The following is an 11248-nucleotide window of genomic DNA, read 5'->3' as shown; positions in this document are numbered from 1 at the left end:
TTGAATTTTTTTTTGAAAGTTAATGACCTAGGGAATAGATATGCCTAAGTTGTGCTTCAGGCAAAGAGAAGCAACATGGGGTGGAGAAAAGCGTTTCCTTTTGGTCAGGAAACTTGGATTCTACCATTCAGTTACACCCCAATCCTGACCTGCTGTGTTATGACTTTAGGTTTCTTATTTCACATGTCTCATCTGTATTTTTCTCATATATAAAATGGGAGTGGGTCAACATTATTGGATATTTCCCAGAGTCTGTTCTCTCTCTCAAGCTATGTGAAGCTGAACTGCCATTTTTCATTTGCACATATTGTCTTCAATGGCACGTATGGTTGAATGTGTATATTGCGTGGTTTGAATATTTGCCTCCTCCAAAATTTGTGGAGAAATTTAGTTGTCATTGTAATAGTATTAAGAGGTGGAACCTTTAAGAAGTATTTAGAATATAAGAACTCTGACCTCATACATGGATTAATGCTATTATTGTTGGAATAGTTTCATTATTTAAGAGTAGGTTCACTCTCTATTGCATTTTCTCTCTCTCTCACTCTCTCTTTCTTATGCTTCTATCACATGAAACTTTCCATCATGTTAAAGGGTAGCAAGAAAGCCCTCACCAGATGCTCGCACCTTGATATTAATCTTTGAGCATCCATTCTTCTTTGTGACTCAACACATTTCTGTTCATTATAAATTATGCAGTCTCAGCAATTCTGTTATAGCAGCAGAAAACATACTAACACACACACACAGACTATGATACATAACTATATTTGGTATTGGCTTGTTTTATCAGCTGAGAAGCAATTACACCCTAGTAGCAATGAGCACACTGGAGCCTAAATCTCAGTTTTTAATGACATTCTCAATAAAAGTAAATTTTGAAGCTCAGTGAAATGACTGATTTCAGAGCTGGGGCAGGGGATACACAAAATTAATCCAGAGCATTGTATAGTGCTCCAAATTAATGAAATATTCAAAAATGGTAGAAATATTGTCAAAGGAATGCAGGAATAAACCCATAAGGCTCCTGATAATCAATGCTGAAACAATTCAAGCACCTGGATTAATAGCATAGTATTGGATTATAGCACAAAGTATAAAGTAAGTATGCAGGATTGATAAGTAAATAAATGGGGGAGGAAAGACAAAACTCCCATAAAGAAGAATTTCACATCATTAATGTAAATAATGATTGAATACATACATATGTGTGTATGTGTGGGTACTGATGTGTGTGGGTGTGTGTACACACATAAATAAGTAGGAGAGAACAGATAAATATCCAGTTCAGAGAATTCCAAATAACATCTGTAAATATTCTCTGACAGGGAGGTATCCAACCCTTAAATACAGGTTCTGTATTTTAGAAAATACAGAGGTGGGGGAGGGGAAGAGTAACTTTCCCAAGGCAAATATTATTTCAGCCAGACGATCAAGGTGGACATCACCAGTACTCAGTTGTACTGACAGCATTGCACTGCATGTGATATAATGAAAATGGTATTTATCTCTGTGGTTTTTCTTCCAAAAATCCATAAATTCAGCCTAGTAATGAGCAAAACATCAGAAAAACCACACCAGAGGGAAACTCTACATAACACCAAACCTGTACCCTCGAGGTCAAGAAAAGCCTAAGAAATTATCACAGTCTAGAATAACCTATGGACACATAACAGCTAAATGAAGTGCATTGCAAATGGTATATAGGACAAAAAATGACAATAGGTAAAACTAAGAAAATCTGAGTAAAGTATGGGCTTTAATTAATATGAACCTGTCACTACTGGTTCTATGAGATGTGCCCAATGTACCATAGTAATATAAAATGTTCAAAATAGGGGAAGCTGAGCATGGGTTGTTATGAGAATTCTTTTTATTATCTTTGTATCTTTTCTGCAAATCTAAAACTATTCTAGATGAAACGTTTATTTTAAAATATTTGGAAATGCAAAAGGCCAAGAACAGCCAAGACAATCTCCAAAAGGAAAAATATGTTACAAAATTTATCCTTCCTCTCTTCAAGATTTGTCATAAAGCTACTTGTTATGGCTGGAATCTGGCATGTCCTCCCAACATCTCACATGTCAGCAATATCCAGAGGGACTTTTGGAAAGTGGTTGAACCTTGAGGGTTCTCACATCACCTGTGGATTAATCCATTAATGGCTAAATATACTACTAGGAGGTGTACTTGGAGGAAGTAAGTCATTGGGCTATGCCCTGGAAGGGTTTAATCTTCTCTCCAATCCTCTTCATACAACCCCCCTTTCTTCTTTCTGGCTTCCATGAACTAACCAGCTTTCCCCCACCACACCCTTCTGCCATGATGTTCTGTCCACCTCAGGGTAGTGGAGTCCCCCAACATTGATGCTGTCTATGAAACCATGAGGCAAAACAAACTTTTCCTCCTTTAAGTTATTTGTCACCACAACAAAAATCTGACTAACATACTACTATATCCAATACAATGTGTTACTTTTAATTCAATTTAATTTAATGTTATTTTTAATTTAATTTAAAATCATATTTGGTAAAGGACAAATAGATCAACTAGAATTCAGAGGCCTCAAATGTCCAAATGATGTTCAACAAAAGCATCAACACAAATATTCTGGAATAGTGGATTTTTTAAAATAAAAACAAAACAAGCAAATAAAAATGACCTCAATTCCCACCTCACAGCATACACACAAAATCAACTCAAATTGGATCATGTAACTAAATGTAAAAAAATAAAATAATAGAGTTAATGAAAGAAAACTCAGAAAAATATTTTTTAAACTTGTGTTCTAAGAAATAAAACACTGAAAACTGAAGCATAAAGAAAAATTTGAAATAAGACTTCATCAGAGTTCAAAACTTTGACTCCTCAAAAAAATCCATCAAATAAATAAGTAGAGAAGCTATAGATGATGAGACACTACAGACAATACATAAATTTGACAAATGACTTAACACAAAACACAAGAAGAGTTCCTGTAACTGTATAGTGGAAAAGAAAAAACTAATTAAAAAATGGGCAAAAGACTAGAAAATATCCTTCACAAAAAAATAACAAACGACCAATAAACACATGAAAAGTGCTAAAAATTATTGGTTATTAGGGAAATTTAAATTAATATCATAATTAATGAAATTTAATTAAGAAATTAAATTAAAATCTTAATGAGAAACTATTGTATATGTGCCAATCTGGCTGAAATTTTGAAAACTAACAATTTCAAATATTGAAGAGAATTTGGAGCAACTAGAATTTTTACACATTACTAATGGGAATATAAAATGCTACAACCACTTTAAAAAACCATTTGTAAGTTTCTTTAAAAGTTAAGCATCCATCTGCTTATTACCCAACAATCCTACATTTATAGTCTCATTTAAATGACTTAATGAATGAAAGGAATAAAAAGTGGATAAGTAACATATGAGGAGAAATAATGGGAATTAGAAAATTCATGCAGGTCAGCTCTTTTAATCAGCCAGCCAGCTTGCTAGCAACAAGGGATGGTTTCCGTTGAGGAAGGTCCTGTGGAGTGGGAATATGGTCACCAGTGTCCTCTGTCTTATCCGGGGCTGCAGTAGAAAGTTGCTTGTTCTTCATCTTTGCTTTTGCCATATTGTAATCCCCAGAATCAAAATATTTTTGCCCTTTCTGCAATCCTTTCCTTAAAAAATCTGAACCTCCAGGCTTCTGTCCCAGGAGAAGATACCTTGCTTTTAATTTTGCTTCTTTAGCTTTCTGTGGACTAGTCACTTTATCGTCCATTTCCTTCTGCTCCTCCACCGAGGCCGCCTTCGGGACTTCTGCGGACATAGCGCACCCTCTCCCGGGAAAAGATGCGATTACCGGGTGGCCGAGGTGCCACCACCATAGGCCTGCCAGCCTCCCACCCTGTTCTCCCAGTGCTTGCCCGGGCCCTCGGCTCCCACCATGGTTCCCGCCGCCTTGTGACGACAGGAGCCTCCAGCCCATTACAATTCTTATTACACATATAGAGCACAATTTTTCATACCTCTGGTTGTATACAAAGTATATTCACACCAATTTTTGTCTTCATACATGTACTTTGGATAATGATGTCCATCACATTCCACCATCATTTCTAACACCATGCCCCCTCCCTTCCCCCCAACCCCTCTGCCCTATCTAGAGTTGGTCTATTCCTCCCATGCTCCCCCTCCCTATCCCACTATAGAATCAGCCTCCTTATATCAGAGAAAACTTTTAGCATTTATTTTTTGGGATTGGCTAACTTCACTTAGCATATCTTCTCTAACTCTATTCATTTAACTGCAAATGTCATGATTTTATTCTGTTTTATTGCTGAGTAATATTCCATTGTGTATATATGCCACATTTTTTAAATTCATTCATCTATTGAAGGGCATCTAGGTTGGTTCCACAGTTTAGATATTATGAATTGTGCTGCTATAAACATTGATGTGGCTGCGTCCCTGTAGTATGCAGTTTTTAAGTCCTTTGGGTATACACCCAGGAGAGGGATAGCTGGGTCAAATGGTGTCTCCATTCCTAATTTTCCAAGAAATATCCATACTGCTTTCCATATTGGCTGCACCAATTTGCAGTCCCAACAGCAGTGTATGAGTGTACCTTTTTCACCACATCCTCACCAACACTTATTTTTTATCTTCATAATAGCTACCATTCTGAAATGGAGAAAAATTGAAGGCATTCCCTCTAAAAACCAGAACAAGACAGAGATGCCCTCTTTCACCACTTCTATTTAACCTTGTTCTTGAAACACTGGCCAGAGCAATTAGACGAAACAAATTAAAGGAATACACATAAGAAAAGAAGAACTCAAATTGGCCCTATTTGCTGATGATATGATAATATACCTAGAGGACCCTAAAAGCTTCACCAGAAAACTTCTAGACCTAGTAAATGAATTCAGCAAAGTAGCAGGATATAAATCAACGCCTATAAATCAAAGGCATTTCTGTATATCAGTGACAAATCTTCAGAAAGGGAAATGAGTAAAACTACCCCATTTAAAATAGCCTCAAAAAAATACTTAGGAATCAACTTAACAAAAGAGGTGAAAGATCTATAAAATGAAAATTACAAAACCCTAAAGAAAGAAATCAAAGAAGACCTTAGAAGATGGAAAGATCTACCTTGCTCTTGGATAGGCAGAATCAATATTATCAAAATGAACATACTACCAAAAGCATTACACAGATTTAATGCAATTCTGATCAAAATCCCAATGACATTCCTCATAGAAATAGAAAGAGCAGTCATGAAATTCATCTGGAAAAATAAGAGACTCAGAATAGCTAAAGCAATCCTTAGCAGGAAGAGTGAAGCAGGTGGCATCTTTTTGTTTTTTATTTTAAGACAGGGTGTCACCCAGTTGCTTAGGGCCTGGCTTAGCCTCCCAGGATGCTGAAATGACAGGTGTGCCACTACACCCAGGAAAAATGATGTTTTTATGTACACATACGTTGTGAAATAATGACCATAATCAATCTAATTAACATAGGTGAAGTCTATTCATTCTGACAGATTTCATGACCTCTACCGAAGTGTGCCCCTTTCCCAAAAAATACCTTCATCAGTAATCTCTAAACAAAAGCTGACAAAATCCTTAACCAACCATGGATCTTTGTAGAAAGCCAGCATATTCCCAGAATCAAGTTCCTCTGTTGCTTCAATTAACTGCAATCTTCCATGTCAGAGAACATTGCCAATTAATTTCCCTTTCCTTCCCCCAAACCCTGACCTTAAACTTTCGGTAAATATTATTAATAAATGTCTATGGTTTTTTTACAAGAAAAAAATTTCTGATTTCCATGCAACTGTGAAGAATTAAAGAATGTTCACATTTTTATGCATTGGCATTATTGGTGGAGAAGATGCTGCTACTACTTTTTAAATTGAAGGCATTGCTAGTAATCATAATTTACTTTCCTGCCATTTTCTTCTTTTGTGGTCCCATAATTAAAGATTATGTTTTCTAGCAAAACATTATGCACTTAATAAACACTTTCCCTACATTTACTCATTTAATCCTCATTAGAACTCTGTGCATTTAGGTATAATCATTTTACAGATTTGAAAAAAAAATAACTAAAAGAGAGATGAAGTAACTTGAGTAAGACAACCAGTAGCAAGTGGAGCTGGCTGTGAACTCCAGATTCTTTGCTTTGCTGCATTGGAATGGGCTAAAAGAGTAGACTTGAAGGACTTGAAGTAAGAAAATCAAAGTCAAAGTCCCAAAGGCTAAGATCTCAGTTAATCCCTTCAGTGTTCTTTTTTTCTGGTTTATAAAATAAAGTGTGTTGGATGGTTTTTAAGACTCTTCCCAGGTTTTCCTGATTTCAGACATTTGGGGAGGCCTTTTGGTGGAGATTTTAAACCTTCCTCTGAACTCAGAGAACCTGGTCTATTACTGGTTATTTCCTTCCACATGTAAAGAATCTCTCCCTTTTACCTCGTGAAATCCTATTTCCTGATCCAGATAATTAGGGGCTGGAGCTAATAATGGAAGCCTGACATTTAAGCTGTTACATTATTGTTCTTCTCTTATTGTATGTGCTATAATTTCCACAAGAAATTATTTGGTTTCTGTAATGAAAGCTCTAGAATCTTAACAAAGTCACTTCTTGTAACAGGCTTTCTACTCCTGAACTGTGAGATCATTAATTAACACAGTCTCCGTGGTCAGGCATGCTGTGTTTGCAGCTTGCGATTTGGATGGAAAGTGATAAAGGTCTTTATAAGCTATGCCTCTGATCAAGTTTCATCCCTCTGCTGCCCAAGTCCCCAAACTTTCCACTTCAGTTTGCAGCCCCTATTCCACTGTAATCCTCAGCTTTATGCACTATAGGGAACTCTCAGGCTTTGTTTCAGAGAGAGTTGGTCTGGCTGGGGCCATAATACCATTCCTTTTTTCTCTTATCTCCCTTTTGTTTTGATCCTGCAGGGCTGTCACTTTCTCAATAAATAAACAGATTTCTTCAGAGGCAGAACTCCTGTGATGTGCATTATGGCTTCTTTGCTATACTTTGATATGCTCTGCAATTTGATGGCACTGAAAAATAATCTTGGCCTAATTGGAAGCTGCAGCAACAGCAGAGTTACACCCAGCTGTGCTCAGTGAAGCCTCCTTGGAGGCTGTGTGTTTGCTCCCCATCCTGTTATCATGTTTACCTGCATTATTGTCTCAATACTTTTGGTACTAATCACATGGAAGTACCTTTTAGAAAGAGAAAATCTTCTAAGACTTTGGATTCTTGGTAAAAACAAATTTCCCCTCCTTCATTCTGCTGTCCTCCCACTTCCTTCACTCCCCTCTACCCCTCCGTAATGTTTCTATATGGATGATGATATTACCTTAAGTGACATGGTTCCTAGCCTTTTCTGATCAGTTCCAAGGAAATTTCTTTATGTGCTGTTGATAGCAAATTTTCCAGCATAACTTGAGACCACTGCAATAGTGTGCCCACCACATAATCAAGATGAGATTTTTAAGATTTTAAGGAATAAAAGCATCAATGGTTTCAAAAATCACTCTAAGGTTTGTAGGGTGTGCTGAGCAAAGAGAGTGGGGGTTCCGAACAAGCCTGAAAACGGCTAGGGTGAGATGCCATCATGGGGAAAGAGGTTTGGCTCACGGTTCTGCTTTTATTCTTTCCCTCTTGACTTGATAGGATCAAGAATGGGTGAAAGAAGTCTTCATTTCAAATCTAGGGAGAGTTACTCTGAGTTTATTTAGATGAAGATACAGGAAGTAGCAGAATCCCTATTACTAAAAGATCAATACTGTATTTAAACATCCTGTATGACTCTGAAAGCAGCTTTCATGTAAATTTCTTTTGAATTATAGTAAGAAAATCAAAGACATCTATCCAATAGGCAGAGGTTAGAACAGAAACCTGAGGCCATTTCCCAAGACAGGCTGCCTCTCCCCTCCCATTCTGCACCTCCCATATTCTGCCCACCCTTGCCTGGCAGACCCAGAGTGAGGCAGCAGCTCTTCCAGGCTTGTGGGGCTGGGTGTCCCCGAGACTGCACTGTGTGATTTTATGAAGCAGTGTCAGATGAACTAGAACACAGTGTATGATTTTTCTCTTCATTTTATGTCAATATTTGGCAATTCAGTCAGGCATGGAATCCTAAGTCTAGGTAGAATGTGCATATGAAGGCCTTGGTCTTGCAAAAGACCGGTAAGTCAGAATGGAATTTACTTCCTCCATAGGCAACCTATTATTGAGATTCAAAGGCAGTCCTCCAAATAATGCTTGCATGTTTAAACACAAGCATGCACTGAGGACGCATTAGTATTCAGTAGGATCAGAATAACATTTTGAATTTGAATATTAGGTTGTCCAAAATGGGAACTCATGTGCTATCCCCTCTACCCCCATGGAAAGTCATTTCGTGTGTGCTTCTGATGACTTTGAAATATTATGCCAGGAAGATGAATTCTACTTACACATAATCAACTGTGGAGAAATAGTAGATCAAATGAACATCTTTATAGAAATGCCAAAAACCTTTATACTAGAGCATCTTGCCTCCACAGGGCATTGAGTTAATTATGAGCTGGGAATAAGTAACACTTTTATGATACCTTGACATTTATTCGGGTCCATTATTTTATAAACAACATTACTCACTAACAGTCTTTCAGTTCTGCCTTTATTATATGATGAATTTATTCTAAAAGAGGAATTTCTACATTAATAAAAGGCAGATTTATAATTGAGTTTTATGAAGATTTTATCAGTAATTCTTAAAAATTATATATATATATATAAGCTTACCTCACATTCTTTGATCTACTCTTCTGTATTCTTTTTGCTCACTTTTTTTTTTTTTACTAAATTTTGTGTTAAAAGTATTTAACAGTAAGGTAGACATAAAGAATTTATTTGAGCATATATCAAGATTAAAAAACTAAAATACAGAGAATAACTTTGCATTGTGTGCCTTTTCTGATTCTGTGTTCATAAAATTCCATGTTTTAGAATTGTGTTAATCCCTTTCTTCTCACTGTTGTGTTACCATATGTTTGTTTATATGGTTTCAAGATGTATGTACAGATACCTTGAGATTCATCTTTGAAATTCATGTAGCTGAAATTCCCTGAATTCTACTTCCTGTGAATGTATCCAACACATGTGTGACTATAATACTATATATCTATAATCCTATAAATAAACATTCAGCTTTTCAGGGTTTTCTTCTTCTTCTTCCTAACACTAACAGTGCTGTTATGAGCACAATCCCACAAGATCTCTGATGATTAAGATTTTCTTTTAAGGAAGTATTCCTAGCTGTGGCATTTCAGGGCACAGGAAATGGACTTCTTCATTACCAGATAAGCCAAAATGTTTCCCAGGGTGATTGCCTCAGTGTAGTATCTTGTGTCAATGAACTACGTGATAAAGAGGTGTCAAACACTGGCAAATTTTAAAATACCACCAATTTGGTGGGTGTCAAATACCATCTTACCATTTTTCTGCTTTATTTTCTCATGATTCCTAATGATACTGAGCACAATTCATGTTCATTGCTGGCCATTTGCTTTACTTTTAAATGAAGTGGATCTTTTTCTATTGGACTGTTAAAGTTTCAATGAGAATTGTTATACCATGAAATGTAGTATTTGTACAGTTTGATCCCTTACAACACATCCACCCCCATAACTTGCATCCCTATCAATGTAGAAAATATTTCATTATCCTCCAAGTTCCCCTGTGCTCTTTTCAGTTGATTCCCCCAATCCAGAAACAGCCACTGATCTGATCATGAATTTTGCCTGTTTGGAAGTTCCAAATAAGTTTGCCTCTTTTCACTTAGCAAAAGGTTTTTTAAGATCCATTTATGTTGTTGTATCTCCCAGACAGTCTTTGTTATTGCTCAGTGGTCTGTTTATCCATTTGTATAAACACATAGACTATTTTCAGTTTTTAGCCATTATGAATAAAGCTGCTGGGATGAGCTTTTTTTAGAGAATAGCTGTTTCAATATCCTTCTCATCTGTGTGAAAGTTGATTATACAAACTATCACTCCCAACTAAAACAGAGTCAAGAGGCCACCAGAAAGCATTCAGTTTGCCTACTCCTGCCTTAACAACTGTCTCCAAGCCTAATCCAAAACTACAGGATCTAACTGTAACTCTAAGATTAGAAATCTGACCTAGCAACTCCTGACTCTAATCAGAACTCACTAATGGCTTTGTTATCTTATATTTATTTATTTATTTATTTGCTTGTTTGTTTATTTTTATTCTTTTATTTTTCTGTATTTTGTACTATTGGGGACTGAATCCAGGGCCTCATGCCTACAAGGCAAAATCTCTAACACTGAGTCACACAGCCCTCTCTCCTCATTTTATTTGGAGACTTGAGCCAGTTAAAGTGCCCACGTTGGCCTTGAACTTGCAATCCTCCTGCTTCAGCCTCCTGAGTCACTGAGATTTCAGATGAGCCCCACCATGAACTTACTACCTCTTAAAAGATGCCACCAGTGCCAGTGAACTTTCTTTTCAAAACAATTCACATGACTTCTTTCCCCACTAAAACCTTACCCTTTCTTTGTTTTCCTAGCTTCCAGAAGACACTCTTGCCTGTGTGTGTGTCCTGAATTGAAATTCCACTTCTTTTGCATTATTACAAATAAACGTTTTGTGTGAAAATTCATCTCTCTATATTTTGTTCCAAGTTAACAGCTAATTCTAATATGTGGGTTGATTTTAATTGACTGATTATCCTCTGCATAATGGGTTGTATCTTCTTGTCTCTTTGCATGCCTGGTAGTCTTTCATTGGATATCAGACATTGCAAAACTTTCCTTGTTGGATGATGAAAATTTTTGTATTCCTATAGATTTTCTTGTGATTTGCTTGAAACAGATTGCTGTTTCAGGCTTAACTTTCATGATTTTTTTAGGCAGTTCTGGAACTGTGCCCAGTCCAGGGCTAATTATTCCTCACTATTGAGATCTTCCTGAGTGCTCTACCCCATGCCCTGTGCACTGAGGGTTTCTTCCCAGTTGGGCTATGAGAACAGGCATTGTTCCCAGCCAGACTCACTTGAGCACCAGGCTCTATTCTCTCCACTTCTTTTCACAATTCTTTCCTGGGTAGTTTCCTCCCAGTGTTAATTCTCAAGGGGGACCCTGAGCAGGTCTCTGAAGAAGAAGCTCTCTCTCCACACACATGCACCACCAACCCTTCAGCAGCTCTCTCCTCTCTGGGACGACTGACTTGTGAAC

The 11248-nt window shown here is 37.0% G+C and overlaps 1 pseudogene; it reads right to left on the bottom strand.

Moving 5' to 3' along the window:
* Positions 1–3397: 3397 nt before the first annotated feature.
* Positions 3398–3813, bottom strand: LOC144255147 (cAMP-regulated phosphoprotein 19 pseudogene; annotated as a pseudogene).
* Between the last annotated feature and the right edge of the window lie 7435 nt (positions 3814–11248).

Source organism: Urocitellus parryii, chromosome 5 (assembly GCF_045843805.1).
Source record: "Urocitellus parryii isolate mUroPar1 chromosome 5, mUroPar1.hap1, whole genome shotgun sequence".
NCBI lineage: Eukaryota > Metazoa > Chordata > Mammalia > Rodentia > Sciuridae > Urocitellus > Urocitellus parryii.
The sequence above is the reverse complement of the archived record's forward strand: the minus strand, read 5'-3'. Positions and strand labels throughout refer to the sequence as shown.